This window comes from Pan paniscus, chromosome 16 (genome assembly GCF_029289425.2).
Source record: "Pan paniscus chromosome 16, NHGRI_mPanPan1-v2.0_pri, whole genome shotgun sequence".
NCBI classification, from domain to species: Eukaryota; Metazoa; Chordata; class Mammalia; order Primates; family Hominidae; genus Pan; species Pan paniscus.
In genome coordinates this window covers 87,489,366-87,505,723 of record NC_073265.2, presented here as the reverse complement: position 1 = coordinate 87,505,723, position 16,358 = coordinate 87,489,366, and the positions used below count along the sequence as shown (strand labels likewise).

Sequence of the window (16,358 nt, the reverse complement as noted above, 5' to 3'; positions counted from 1 at the left end):
ATGTGGACAGACAGTGGGAAACAGTATCTGTCAGGGAGGGGGCGGAACAGGGTTATCTCCGGCTCTCGGCGTGTCAGCCGTTCCCATAGTTACGAACGGGGGCGGGGTTTCTAGCAGCGTAAGGACTTTGCAGGAGCCACTGGGTTCTCGCTAGAGCATGAAGTTGTGGCTGTAACTGGCTTGTGTTTATGATTACATCTGCAATACTCGAGGGGAAATAGATGCTCTGGGAAACGGAACTCGGCAATATTTCCTTCTGAGATCTTGGGGGCCGGCCGCATCGGGACTTTAATGAATGACTTGGAATCTTCTAACCTCCAGGTTTTTGATCACCGCCTCTCCCAGGTTTCAGAATTCCCAGCCCATGTAAGAGCCATAGGTAAGAAAAATGAGGGTTGTGGTTTTAAACCTGATACATCCCCTAAGGAGTTCTCCTCCTGAGCTCCGCAGTGTCGCTGTTAGGAATAGCTGGAACCCTGATTCTTCCTGCTGTAAATAAGGTCATGAATCACATTGTTTTTGAACAACATCTGTCACTCAAGTTTCTGCCCCACCCGAAAGTTTCCTGACATCAGTATCATATCCACAGAAATTTCCAATTGCCTTGATGACTTGTTCCTCACGTCCACGGTTCCTCCGGCTTGTCCTGCTACATTTTCCTTTTTAACCTTCCATTTTTTCTCTGTTCTGTTTTTTACCATCTTGCATAGCTGTCATTAGCTGGCCATCATTTTCTTAACTTTTAAGTTGTCCCCTTATCGACATGCCACGTTTGTGAGCTGTTACGTATTGATTAATCTCACAATGAAATTTAGCAATTTTCCTAAAAAAAAAAACCCTCAAAGTAAAGGTTGCTCTACTACCCTCGTTGAGTTTAGATTATTAATGTGGAGATTTAGTAAAGTTTTATAAGTTCAAAATTTCCTTATTACCTCTCAGAGAAAGTGGAAAAGTCACAAATTAGGCTCTGTGTCAAGTTCAGAAATAGTTGCTATTCTCTGACCATTTCATCTAGAAGAGCTCCCTACATGCTCTTACTCTGCCTACTTTTTTTTTTTATAACACAACGTGACCTTACGTGTTTATCTGTGCATTATCCATCCCACTCATTTGAAACACAGAACTTGTTCTCATTCCTTTTTTGACCTCTAGGGCCTAACACAGATCTTAGCATACAGTAAGCGCTCAATAAATGTTGAGTGATTGAATGATGTATCCTAACCGTGTAGTAGTATTGGCTCTGCAATACATGAATAGTGTTCTGCCTCTTATTCTACTAAACTTTCACTGTCTCCAGGCAACGGTTCCCTCCAAATTAAGTGGCTGGGAGAGGGAGAAAAGGACAATGGTCCTAACGGTAATGAAAGGACAAAATGGCAGATTTTGCATTCTGTACTGGGGAAGACCAGACTCTCTGTTTTCATTTCAGTTAAGAACAGTTTTGGCCAGCCAGGCGTGGTGGCTCACACCTGTAATACCAGCATTTCGGGAGGCCGAGGCGGGCAGATCACAAGGTCAAAGAGATCGAGACCATCCTGGCCAACATGGTGAAACCCCATTTCTACTAAAAATACAAAAATTAGCTGGGTGTGGTGGCTCGCACCTGTAGTCGCAACTACTCGGGAGGCTGAGGCAGGAGAATCTCTTGAACCCGGGAGGCGGAGGTTTGCAGTGAGCCGAGATTGCGCCACTGCACTCCAGCCTGGGTAAGAGAGCGAGACTCCATCTCAAAACAACAACAACAACAACAACAACAAACAATAGTTTTGGCTACAGGTAACAACAGAATGTGTGACCAACACACATTCTGCCTTTAAAAACATTTCTTGTTTACTAGACGAAAAGGTCAGTAGTAGAGTATGGGCCCTTCAGATTGATTCATCAGAATCCTTTTATCTTTCTCCTTGACATACTCTGCTCCCTTCATCGTAGTAGGGATTACCACAGCTCTAAGTGTCTCCTTGTCTTCCTTACACCACAGAGTTCAACACATAAAGCAAGGGAGGGTCTGCAAGCAAACAAAAATTCTCTTTTCTCTCAGAAAGAAGATATATTTATATCCTAGATGCCCCCAACAGACTTCTTACATGTCATTGGCCAAAACTGAGTCATATGTACACCTATAGATTATTGACTGGCGAAAATAAGTAGGATTTTTACAATTCACTTAGACTAGTCATTCTTCTCTGGGTGCTGGACACAATCCGAGCTCTGTTAACAAGGAAGAGGGGCAAATGGCTGTTGAGCAGTCAACATTGTAGAGCAATTTGAGTGGCTTAAGTGGGTCTGGCCAAATTTGCTATAGCGTAGAGCTGCCCCAGCCAGACATTAAGAGGATATTTAAATAAAAAATATTCTATAACTAGAGAGAAGTTAATTTATATGGTGACTCAACTCATTCACAGATAAAATTCCATTTTTGTTGTGTATACATTACAATGAATATTCGAGTTCAGCTATTATTAATATAGCAGCATATGACAGTTTAAAAAATCCAATCTGACAATGTCTTTTAATTGGCATGTTTACCATCTGCATGTAATGTGATCTTTAACAACGTAACAACGTTGGTGCTATAACTTGCATCCCCAAAATTCAGATGCTGAAATCCTAACGCCCAAGATGATGGTATTAGGAGGTAGGGGCTTTGGGGAGGTGATTAGGCCGTGAATGCCAGGGCCCTCATGAGTGGGACTAGTGCCCTTACAAAAGAGTCCTGAGAGAGAACTCGCTCCTTCCACCGTGTGAGGATGTAGAAGGCACCATCTATGAAGATGCAGGCTGCTATGGCTTAGATATGGTTCGTCCACACCAAAACTCATATTGAGATTTGATGCCCGATGTGGCAGTGTTGGGAGGTGGAACCTAGTGGAAGGTGTTTGGGTCATTGGAGTTGATCCCTCATGAATAGCTTAACACCCTCTGGCAAGAGTGAGTGAGTTCTTGCTCTCATGGGACTGGATTGGTTCTCACTCGAGCAGGTTGGTAAAAAGAGTGTCGTCCATTTCTCTCTCTTGCTTCTTCTCTCCCCATGTGATCTCTTTGTGCACGTCTGCTCCCCTTCTGCTTTTTGTGGTGAGTGGAAGTGGCCTGAATTCCTTACCACATGCAGCTGCCCAATCTTAAACTTTTTGGCCACCAGAATCATGAGTTACATTAACCTCTTTTTTTTTTTTTTTTTTTTTTTGATATATGACCTAGCCTCAGGTATTCTGTTTCTTTAGCAACACTAAATAGACTAAGAGCCTGGGCATGGTGGCTCATGCCTGTAATCTCAGCACACTGGGAGGCCAAGGTAGGCAGAAAGCTTGAGATTAGGAGTTGGAGACCAGCATGGGCAATATGACAAAATCCTGTCTCTATAAAAGATATAAAAATTAGCTGGGCATGGTGGCACGTGCCTGTAGTCCCAGCCACTTGGGAAGCTGAGGCAGGAGGATTGCTTGAGCCCAGGAGGTCGAGGCTGCAGTGAGCCAAGATTGTGACACTGCACTCCAGCCTTGGTCACAGAGTGAGACCCTGTCTCAAAACAAAACAAAACAACAACCACCACCAGATGAAAACACAGGTCCTCATGGGACACCAAATCTTCTGGTGCCTTGATCTTTTGACTCTGTAGTCTCTAAACTATGAGAAATAAATGTTTGTTGTTTATAAGCCACCTCGTTTTATGGCATTTTGTTATAACAGCCTGAGCAGACTAAGACAATCGGTTTTATATGTGTCATTTTGTTATTTGCTTTGGTTGTGCCTTCATCAGTGTGTCTGTTTCTTTATTCTTTTTTTTCCTGCTTTTATTTTGATTATTTGAACATCTTTTAGTAATCCATTTAAATTTATCTTTTTTTTTACTTTATATATATTTTTAGTAGTTGCTCTAGGAATGACTGCCCTTCCCCTTTTATGCTATAGTTGTCATGTGTATTACATCCACATACATTAAAATTTACATTTGTATGAACCTCAGAAAACCCACCAGACAATTTTACATTTTATGTTTATGCTACTCTCAAGGCATAAACATAAAAATGGGGGAAAAGAAACAAATCTTCCTTACAGCAGAATCCCAAATAATTTATATAGATTCGCCTCCCACTCACTTGGAGTGGGTGCTAGACCTAATGACTTGCTTTCAACCCAACAAACACTCTTTTGACCAGGTGAGGAAGACTAGCATCACCAGTGATAAGTTCTGTTGATGGTGTGTACCTCTCATATGATGTTACCTAAAGGGGCACTTCACTTCTCTGATATTTTACCCTCAAACTGTAAGTCCAGTCTAAGCATGAGAAAAACATCAGAAAAACCTAATTTGAAGGACATTCTACAAAATATTCAATGCATTCTCCTCAAAATTCTCAAGGCCGTGGAAAATAAGGAAAGATTGAGAAACTGCCATTGAGCAGAAAAGACTAAGGCGATGCGATAACTAAATGCAATATGGTATCCTGGATTGGATCCTGGAACAGAACTTTAGTGGAAAAACTAGTGAATCCAAATAAAGTCTAGTTTCATTAACAGTAATTGGTATTAGTCTGTTTTCACGTTGCTGATAAAGATATACCCGAGACTGAGTAATTTATAAAGAAAAAGAGGTTTAATGAACTCACAGTTCCACGTGGCTGGGGAGGCCTCAAAACCATGGTGGAAGGAGAAAGGCATGTCTTACATGGCAGCAGGCAAGAGAGAATGAGAGCCAAGCAGAAGGGGAGACTCCTTATAAAACCCTCAGATCTCGTGAGACTTATTCACTACCACAAGAAGAGTGTGGAGGAAACCACCCCCATGATTCAGTTATCTCCAATTATGTCCCTCCCACAATATGGGGAAATTATGGGAGCTACAATTCAAGATGAGATTTGGGTGGGGACACAGCCAATCCATATCAGCAATGTACCCATATAGGTCTCTTAGTTTCAACACATGAACTGTGGTAATGTAAGTGGTAAATAATGGGGGAAACTGAGTGAATGTGTACAAGAGCTCTCTGCACTATCTTTGCAACTTTTCTGAAAATATAAAATTTTTCCAAGGTAAAATTTATTAAACAACAATCAGACCTACTCCCCCAAACTCTCCTGCTTGGAGATACCATTTTTCCTGTTACTCTGGATGAAAGATAGATTTGTCTCTAAGCTTTTGCTGCTTGTGTCCTCTGGTAGTTCCCCACTGAGACCGCACTTGGTTCAAAGCCAGGAGGTAATAAAAGAGAAAACCCTACACAACATTTACTCTTGTTACAGTTTGCACTTCAGATTTTGACCTCCCTCCCCAAACCACCTGCTAATGTCGTTGGTGCTGAGATAATTGCTTTTATGATTATTATTTTCAGAATTCTGGTTAAGATCACTAGGAGAGATAGGCTGTAATGTTTTAACTCTATATTTTCCAACACCAGAAGTTCCAATTTATCTTTTTGGACCCTTCGGATTTTATGAAGGTGATTGAATCACTGCCTAAGTATTATACCAATGCTCATTCATTATCTTTTTGCATGGTGCATGCATTCATCTTGCTATTGCTTAGATTTTTTTATCTTGTAAATTTGTGTTTGCACACACTTCAGTTTTAATTGGGAGACTATATCTATATGCTTATTGATGTTGGAAATTCATTTATGGCTCAAATTCCAGTTTCACAATTTCACAATTGGAAATAGTTTGCAAAGAAAATATCCGTAGAAAGAAGGACGAGACCTAATCTTTATTAAGCACCCACTGAACTCCTGTTCAGATGTTCAACATAAACAATCCTATTCACACTCGTAAAAAGCTCTGGAAGTGCATCTTGGGATAGAGGTCTGAATTGACAGACAAGGCTCCCACGGTTCAGAAAGATCGGCCATGTGTCTTCCTTCATCTTCCACAGCCAGTAAACGGTAGGGACAGTATCAAACCAAAGGCTATCTGTCCTGTTTTCACTATACTGCCTTCAAGGTTAAAGGGGAAAGAAAACAGACGGATGGAAGGAAAAGGAGGAAGGGAAGAAGATGAACTTATTTTAATCAGTAGACAGGACAGATGTTCATCAGTTCCTGTGTGGGTTCTTTACCATCATGGTTATATGCACTGTTGACACTGAGGTACTGCCCTCTGAGTTACTAATACTTTACTGGAAATGGTTATCCCTGTACTAGAGCATTCCATGTATCCTCATGCCTAAATTTACCCTCCCCCATCTCCCCAAAATGATTCTGGCAGCTGAGGAAGAAATAACAGAGCTTTTTTACTTGAAGGAAAGTTTGAAGGAAAAAAGGGTATGGGGAAGAAGACAACTCATAACAGGACAATAAAACAAAACAAAAAAAAAATGAAAACATTGGAGACAGTTTTTGTTTCAGTTTTTATTTTGATGAAGAGACAGGTTACTATAAGGGCTCAGGATCCTTTTGCTAAAGGTATCTTATTCTGAATAGCAGAAAAGGTCGTGCCTTCTTATGTCATGGTTTACACATACATAACGTAGTTGTATTGCAATTACAACAGAATGAACAGAATGAGGAAAGAGTTTCCACGAATGAACTAATAGTAGATTGCATTGCCATTACTAAAACTGAGCAAGCAAACATGAAATCAAGACACATAAGATGAGTAATAATTACGGGTCTTCAATAAATATAATTAGATTTATACTGAATGCAGAATCAATGGGAAAAGCTCGTCTGTGACGAAACATTATTTGTTCTACATGATTGCCCTTTAATATCTCTTTTCCCCTAAGAAGGTCAGTTCCAATTGAAATTGCCCTGCAATAACTGACTCTATCATTGATTTAAAAAAACCTGCTTATAAATATTTAGTGGCTCATGAAGTATTCTAATTGAATTAAATAATAAAATGATTATGAAAATGGTGGAAATTATAACAGCTTTTAAAAAATCACGTTTTGAACTGAAGTCCAGAGAATTAAGACACTGTGTTTTCCAACAGACTCATGGCAAAGAGCGTGTGAGTGTGAGTGAGACCCATGCTAATCTTTTGGTCCTGTGCAGACCCTTCCACCCACCGGCACCCTTCTCCCTCGGTCTGAAGCAGTGTTCACGGCTCCCAGCTTTGTATATGCAATGGCAAACACATGTGCATTTAGGAACACACGTATTTTTTATGTGACATAAAACCTGTCTTATATAATTGTATATATTTGCCTTACATGCTCACGCACACACACACTGAAAATCACACCTTTCTTGAGGGATCTGCACCTTGCTTTTCTTCATTTCAAACTCTGTGGTCTGCTTCATAGTTTTCATGAGTAGCATAGGATTTCATTGTGTGACTGCACCATTCTTTATATAGTCTTAGACTTGGCTGGTGCGGTGGCTCACGCTTGTAATCCCTACACTTTGGGAGGCAGAGGTGGTTGGATCACTTAAGGTCAGGAGTTCGAGACCAGCCTGACCAACATGATGAAACTCCATCTCTACTAAAAATACAAAAATTAGTTGGGCACTGTGGCGAGCATCTGTAATCTCAGCTACTCGGGAGGGAGGCAGGAGGATTGCTTGAACCGGGGAGGCAGAGGTTGCAATGAGCTGAGTTCATGCCACTGCACTCCAGCCTGGGTGATAGAGTGAGACATCATCTCAAAAAACAAAAACAAAAACAAAAAAAACCTTAGCCTCACTAATAGGCATTTATGTTACTTTAGATTTAGGGTTATTAATAATAATAATGCTGAACACCCTTGCATGTCTATTTCCCCAGCATAGGAACCTAATGGTATATTTGCCCTCCCAAAGATTTTATTCTCAAGTACAGTGAGATTGTTTTTTAATTGCCAGCATTGGATATAACTCGTCTGAGATTTTTGCCAACTAAATGGATAAAAAAATGATATTTCATTGTGGTTTAAATTTACTTTTTTGTTTTTGTTTTTTGTTGTCGTTGTTGTTTGTTTTTGAGATGGAGTCTTGCTCTGTCTCCCAGGCTAGAGTGCAGTGGCACTGTCTTGGCTCACTACAACCTCTGCCTCCCGGGTTCCAGCGATTCTCCTACCTCAGCTTCCCGAGTAGCTGGGATTACAGGTGCCCGCCACCACGCCCAGCTAATTTTTGTATTTGTAGTAGAGATGGGGTTTTACTATGTTGGTTAGGCTGGTCTCGAACTCCTGACCTCAAGCAGTCCACCTGCCTCAGCTTCCCAAAGTGCTGGGATTACAGGCATGAGCCACCGCCCCCAGCCTAAATTTACTTTTTTAAGAATATGAGAGAATATTATTGAAGTTGAGAATACATTCATAATGGCATGTTTCTTCTATGAAATGGCAATTTATCTTTCTTGTTCTTTTTTCCATTATGTTATTTTTCCTTTTTCTCATTGATTTATACATTTTTAAATGTATTCTGGGTATTAAAACTTGGTGTTATATAATAAAAATATTTCCTCTCATCTTGTACATTTTTATTCTTTTTTATTTCCCACTTTTGTTTTAAATTCAGGGGTACATGTGTATGATGTGCTGGTTTGTTACATAGGTAAACGGGTGCCATGGTGCTTGCTGCATAGACCATCCCATCACCTAGGTGTGAAGCCCAACATCCACTAGCTCTTCTTCCTGATGCTCTCACTCCTCCAACCTCCCTTTCCAACAAGCCCAAGTGTGTTTTGTTCCCACCATGTGTCTATGCGTTCTCATCATTCAGCCTTTTATCTTGCAGATGCTTTTAAGTCGAATTAAATATACAGTCATTTAATATAGTTATGTTTATCAATCATTTCCATTATGGCATCATTTTAAAAAATCATAAGAAGGTCTTCTCTCCCCAAGGATTATAAAGACTTTACCTATATTTTCTTCTAGTACTTTTTGATTTTTTTTAACCATAAGCTGAGTATTTTGTCAAGAAAAATATTTAGTGGCTGGGCACAGTGGCTCACATCTGTAATCCCAGCACTTTGGGAGGCTGAGACGGGCAGATCACCTGAGGTCAGGATTTTGAGACCAGCTTGGCCAATATGGTGAAACCCCGTCTCTACTAAAAACAAAAGTACAAAATTTAGCTGTGTGTGGTGGCAGGTGCCTGTAATCCCAGCTACTTGGGAGTCTGAGGCAGCAGAATCGCTTGAACCCAGGAGGCAGAGGTTGCAGTGAGCTAAGATCGGACCACTTCGCTCCAGCCTGGGCAACAAGAAAGAAACTCTGTAACTCTGTCTCAAAAACAAACAAACAAACAAAAAACGAAAGAGGAAGAAAAAAAAGAAAAATGTTTAGTCATTTTCCACCACAAAGATAGTAAATTCCTCTAAAATAATTTATTGAATAATCTTTTTATCCACTGAATGGAATATTCATTTTTATTACATAATTAATTGATATAAATCCATCAGTCTGTGTTTATTTTCTCTTGAACTGATCTACTGTCTATTTCTGCACCAAAACAACATTTTTTGTTCATTGCAGGTTTTTTTGTAGTATGTTTTGATAACTAGTAGGGCAAGGATTACCAGAATTCTTTTCTTTAAACTTTTTATTTTGGCTATTTTAAAATATTTTCTCATTCAGAAAAGAAGCCAGGACTCACTTGCTTGATTTTTATAAAAATTCTGGTAGATTGAAATAGCATTGGGAACATATTGAATTTATTCATTAAATTGCAGAGAACGAGCATTTTTAAATGAGTTTTCTTATCCAGGAGTTTATTTATGTGTTCTTCAGTGACATTTTACATTTTTCTTCATATAAGCCTTGCACATTTCTGGTTAGATTTATTTCATAATAAGCGTTTTCCCCAGTATTTTAGATGAATGGGATTTTTTTTCTCCTTGACGTTTTTGGATTGGTGATTGCTAGTGTAGAGGAAACCTGTTGCTTTTTGGATATGGATCTTGTACCTCAGCACTTGGGGACTACATCTGTTAGAATACGGGGCTTGGACTTCAAGTTTCCTAAGGTTCTAGTAGATCACAGGCTAATGGGGAAATAAGGTGTTAAAATGATATAGTATTAAAATGATAAACCCACTTCTATCTTATAAATTTTAACTTTCCTGTGTCCTTGTAACTGTTTGGCTTTACAAGTGAACAGTATCAGGCTCGACAGAGAACCTTCCAGCTTCCTGTGTTCCTTGCCAGGCTGGAGGCACTGTTAGCCTTTAGCATCAGCTACAGACCTGCATGCTGTTAAGCATGGTATGTTGTGTGAGGTTTAGAGGTATGTGGAAGGCAGGTAGGTCTCTGCTGCATGCCAAGGCCCAGGGACAGTGAAAAGATCAGGGGCTTTGGTTCCTGGGAACAAGCCTTATTTTCAGCACTTGCTGCATAAAATTGAGGAAGGGACTAACTCTCTAGGCTTCAGATGTTAATGACGTCTTTATTATGGGCTTGTTATGGTAAATGAAATATTACATAGAAGATGTCTCGTCGACAGAAAGTGCTCAATACATCGAGGCCTTTGTTGTTGTTGACAAGGTGATGGTGGCTGAGGTGGACTTTGAGTCTGACAGGTCTGATTTGGAGTCATGGCTCTACCACTTCCTGATGGTGTGACCTATGACAAGCCACTTGAATTCTTTAGGCCTCAGTTTCCTCAAAGTCGGGCTGGTCATAAATTATTGAGTAAAAACATGTATGTCCGTGTATGTATATTTCATGTAACTGTGGCTGGTAATCATGTCATTTCTGACTGTCTTCCTTCTTTCTCTGCATAAGAAAAGATATTCTCATTGAGATAGAGAGAAGAAATGTATTTTATTAGCTCGCATTAAAAGCACATTTTGTAATCACAATATGTAAAGGGAGCTTCAAATATCATTTGCATCCTGTGAAAAATTTCAGTATTTTGAGTTACTGGGTTTGTATGCATTTTAAGGATGTTCTCAGCTAGGCTATTTTCCATAAAGATATGTAATAAGGATACCAGGTAATCAACCAAGCATTCACTCAAAACCAGGTGTTTCACTTCTCTCGTGAAACTGAACATCTTGGGACACTGCTTTTCAAAGACATATGAGACTTTGACTTAAAGCCGTGGTTTCAAAAGCAATTTCAACAAAGCAAATTGACAAATGCGATCTAATTAAACTAAAGAGCTTCTGCACGGCAAAGAAAACTATCAACAGAGTGAACAGACAACCTACATACTAGGAGGAAATTTTTGCAAACTATGCATCTGACAAAGGTCTTATATCCAGTATCTATAGGGAACATAAACAAATTTACAAGTCTGAAACAAATAACACCATTTAAAAAGTGGACAAAGGACATGAACAGACACTTTTCAAAAGAACACATATGTGCGGCCAACAAGCATATAAAAAAAGCTCAACATCACTGATCATTAGAAAAATGCAATGAAAACCGTAATGAGATACTAGCTCACACAAGTTAGAATGGCTATTATTAAAAAGTCAAAATGTAATAGGTTCTGATGACATTGCACAGAAAAAGGAACACTGTTGGTGGGAGTATAAATTAGTTCAACCGCTGTGGAAGACAGTGTGGCTATTCAAAGACCTAAAAACAGAAATGCCATTTGACCCAGCAATCCCATTACTGGGTATATACCCAAAGGAATTTAAATTATTCTATTATAAAGACACATGCACATGTATGTTCATTGCAGCACTACTCACAATAGCAAAGACATGGAATCAATGTACATGCCCACTAATGGTACTCTGGATAAAGAAAATGTGGCACACATACATCATGGAATACTATGTAGCTATAAAAAAGAACAAGATCATGTCCTTTGCAGGAACATGGATGGAGCTAGAGACCATTATCTTTAGCAAACTAAGGCAGGAACAGAAAATCAATTACTGCGTATTGTTCCTTATAAGCAGGAGCTAAATGAGAACGCATGGACACTTGGAGGAGAACAACACACACTGGGGCCTATCGGAGGGTGGAGGGTGGGAGGAGGGAGAGGATCAGGAAAAAACAACTAATGAGTACCAGGCTTCATACCTAGGTGACACAGCCATCTGTACAACAAACCCCCATGACACAAATTTACCAGTATAACAACGTGTATCTGTTGAGCCTAATACTGTTCACTTGTAAAGTCAAACAGTTCAGAGGAGACAGGGAAGCTAAACTTTAGAAGTTACGAGTGGATTTATCATTTTAATACCATATCATTTTAATGCCTTATTTTCTCCACTAGCCTGTGATCTACTAGGACCTTAGGCAACTTTATGTCCAAGCCCTGTCTTCTAACAGATGTAGTCCACCAAGCGCTGAGGTACAAGATCCATATCCAAAAAGCACATGTACCCTTAAACTTAAAAGTTAAAGAACAAGCCTTGATTTCTTGCCTCAAGCCACAGCATTATGGATTACTTAGCGAAACAATGAAGACATATCAGTTGTCTTAGGCCCAATATTCCTTTGCTCTTACTAGCAAGATAGAAATAATCCTTCTCATTTAGTCATTGAATTTAGGCTGGGGTAGAAGAGGCATTTAAATTATTGTTAATAAAGAAGATTAATTGATTATCATAACTTTGAGTCTGAACCAGAAGTTCTTTAAAATTGGACACAGTGGGTTGTAGTGTAAGAACTAACATTTTATTGAAGGAAAACCTCGTTGCTGAGACACTTTTTTTTCCCAAAGCATCATATCCTGATAGGTTGTGTACCCAAGCAGTGGCTGATTTGAACATTCTAGAAGAGAAGCCAGATATTAACCACTTACGAAGATGTGGCAATCATTCATTCTGTCCTTGAAAAAAGCTAGGATAATTTTTGGTAAAGAAGCCATGAGAAGTAATGAATTGTTTTCCAAGTTGAGCTTTAAGACTGCCAGTTAAATGATGTATCACCTTTGTTGCCAATATCCAATATCCATCAACATCCAATATCCAATAAATATATTGCTCAGTGATTTTCAGAGAAGTAACTCACTTCAAGCGTTAACTGGAAAAACCCATTTCCTCTTAAAATGCCTGTGGAAGTGATGTACGCACAAAGATCCAGAGTGGACTTATGGGTGGGCGTCTGATTACTAAACACGAAGTGACTCACCTGCGGCTTCACAAGCACAAGCACGGAAAGGCGTTGTGGGAGAGGTCAGAGGCTTTCCCCACCCTGCTTGTGAGTGACCTTTGTACATGGTGGGGAGGGGCAGAGGCAAAGATTCATAACTTACTGACAGGTGTTGGTTAAACTTGGCTTTTATTAGTATTTTTATAGGTTTCATGATTTGGACTTAAGCAAGATTGTGCCTGAGTGAAAAGTAAATGAATAGAAGAGCTGCTTCTTCACCGTCTCACATTTCCCAGGCTTGGGCACACCGGCTTCTCATGCAGAGGAGGCTCTGAGAGGCACGAACGGGGGAAGGTAAGCTGGTGCCAATCGCTTAGCCCAGGTACAGCTCAGGAAAGGCACCTGCGAACAGTGGTTCTCTACCAGGGCTAGACTTTAGAATCGCCAGGGGAGCACACATCCAGAGTGAGGACTAAGGCTCCCAACACTTATGGCCTGAAAGGTGAGTTTGTTTTCATTGCTGTCAACCAATGGAAAGCAAGCTGGTAAACAATGACAGGGTCAAGGTTTAAAGCTATAGCTCCAATGAAGAAATAAAAGTATATGAAAGGTACCAAGTGTGAATTCTTAACCTGAGGACCCTGAAATCACAGGGGCTCCATAAACTCTTGCAATTGCATGCCAAGCTTTGAGGGTACGTGAGTCTTTATATTTGGGGGATGAGGCAAGAAGGGGAGAAGGCTCATCCCTTTCAGAGAGTTATGAGATGAATCCGCAGACACCAATCTTTTAGGAACCACAGAGCGAACACCCACCTTCATGAAATTCATGCCCACACAAAGGCTCAGCCACAGTTTTGTTTTGTTTTGTTTTTTGTTTTTTTTTTGAGATGGAGTCTCTCTCTGTCGCCCAGGCTGGAGCACAGTGGCGTGATCTCAGCTCACTGCAAGCTCCGCCTCCCGGGTTCACGCCATTCTCCTGCCTCAGCCTCCCGAGTGGCTGGGACTACAGGCGCCGCCACCACGCCCGGCTAATTTTTTGTATTTTTAGTAGAGATGGGGTTTCACTGTGTTAGCGAGGATGGTCTTGATCTCCTGACCTCGTGATCCACCCACCTCGGCCTCCTAAAGTGCTGGGATTACAGGCGTGAGCCACCGCGCCCGGCCAGACACAGTTTTTAAGAAGGAAAGTCTACAGGTTAGGGAGAGGTGGTACTGCGTGCTTCCCCAGATCTTCACTTTTCTGTCCTTGTTTCTTCATTCTGTACCTGCTCTGGCCACCTGTTCTTGACTCCCAGGGGACTCCAGCAGCTGCCACCTACATTCCAACCTAGATAAAGTCACCTTTCCTTGGTATTTAGCACAGCTGAGTGAGTCTGATGTTCTCCAAACCACAAATGATGCAGGGAAACTAACAATAAAGATGAGCAAACAATGAAGGAAATGATGACAAAATAAGTTGTGAGAGCCAAGGTCAAACGGAGTGTCTTTCTATGCTCATGCTCCAAATTTCTGCCTCTTTTCAGATTTCTTCACTGGTTTCCACTCATTCCAACCCCTCGTCTCTGCTTGGCTGGGATGGTCTTAATACTGGCTACTTCGTAACGTTCTCATGAACCAAAAAACATCACTAATGGACTCCGTCCTTCTTTCTGAAATGAGGGATATGCTTCCTGCCTTCAGCATTCCTCAACTTCAGTCTATTTTGAAACCAGGGCTGGTGAATTGGTTAAATTCCATCAATGGAAAGGGCATCCTAACAGAACTTCTTAAACTGAAGTGTGCATTTGAACCCCATGGCACTTTGTTAAATATGCAGATTCTGGCACCCTCTGGGAACCACTGTGAGCAGCAAGGTCCTAGAGGATCTGTTGGGAGTGTCTCTGCAGCTGGCAGCCTGCAACAGCGCTGGCGTTTTTTGGAGAGGGGACAGATTAGCCCTGAAGCCTCAGGTATCTGACATGCCAGTTACTGCCTCCTGTTTTAAGTAATCAGCCCTGCTGTCTCCTGGAGCAACTCTCAGTGATTGTGTCAGATGTGCTATCACTGTGGGCTCTATGTTTTTCCCTTTCCTTGTCAAGTGTATCTCTTCCTTCAGCTCAGAAAGCGAGATGGTATTAGCCCTACATACAAGGACCAGCTCACATTAAGGCACTGCCTTCAGTCTGATGGAGAGCCAGACTTGGCAGCACTGCAGAAGCTTCTCCTTTCTGCTGGTGGAATGGGTCTGGAGAGTTTCCACTGCCCAAGCCAGCACAGCATGACCAGAGCTCTGGGTGTTCGGTGGACGTCAGTCCGCAGCCAAAGTCCAGGCATCTACTTCAGTTCTCTGCTGAGATTGGAGCCCAGCTCTGAAAGTTAGATGAGTTCTCACCTTTCTTCTGAGCTCTGACTCTGCTTCTGACACTCTTGCTCCAACCTGGATAGAGTGTGGAGGTGAAATGTTGACAGTGTCTGGTGTTGACCTCAGACTCTGAGCTCCAGCCCTACCTTCTCAGGTGGCTGCCCTTGGGGACTGATGCGAATCCCGGGTGGACTAGCACTAGTCTGCTGCTGACGCTTGGTGAGTCAAATGTACCTTGTCTTGCTGTTCCAGTCTGGAAGCTACTGGCATGTTAAATTATTATTAGCAGTAGCAGTATTACTAATTATAATAATAAAAGCAGTAGCAATTCCGTTTGAGTGCTTCCTATGTTCCAAGCTCTGTGCTAAGTGGATTACATATATTGTTATATTAATTATCAGAAGAACATGATGAGGCAGCTTCTATTTTTGACACAGTTTTCCCCATGAGGCAACTGAGGCCCAGAGAAGGGTTAAGTAGTTTGTCCAAGATGCTCAAATAGTAAGAAGTAGAGCCAAGACAGGAACTCATGGTTTTTGGGCTAAAAGGCTGCGCCCTTAATCACTAGGGCACACTGTCTCTACTGTCAGACGCCAAAGCCCATCCCTGATTAACAACTGCTGGAACTCCAGCCGAAAGACGCACTGATGAGTTTATTTTAGAAGCTGCTGATCGTAGACTGGGAAATATATTTGCGAGGATCTGATTGTGCATCTTTCACACTCTCAGGTCTGCGTAAGCCAAGCTCTCAGAAGTTCATGGGCACTCTTTCTGAATACAGATGACTGCTCAAAGTTTAAATACCCGAAAAGGGAGTTGATACCTTCCGTCATCCCCAATTGGTGCAGCGGAAAACATGACCATGTAGTGTAGTAAGGGAACATGACCAGCGGAAAGCAGAGTTTATTAAGTATTTCATGCCTGGAGAGATTGTAAACCTCAATTGCTATAGACAAGCAAATAGAACAGCGGCCTGAAGCTGCCATATGTCAGTGGAAAGCATGAGGCAGGAGACAGTTGCCTTCATAGCCTAAATATGAATATTTGGTACAATTGTCAAAATCTTTGGCCTCCTCTGGAATACAATAA

The 16,358-nt window shown here is 41.1% G+C and overlaps 1 long non-coding RNA gene across 1 annotated transcript; it reads left to right on the top strand.

Moving 5' to 3' along the window:
- Nucleotides 1-16: 16 nt before the first annotated feature.
- On the top strand, nucleotides 17-15,606 carry LOC129392999 (uncharacterized). Its single transcript, XR_008621071.2, has 3 exons — nucleotides 17-379; nucleotides 13,123-13,280; nucleotides 14,452-15,606. It is a non-coding gene; the product is annotated as an uncharacterized LOC129392999 (long non-coding RNA).
- Nucleotides 15,607-16,358: the final 752 nt, after the last annotated feature.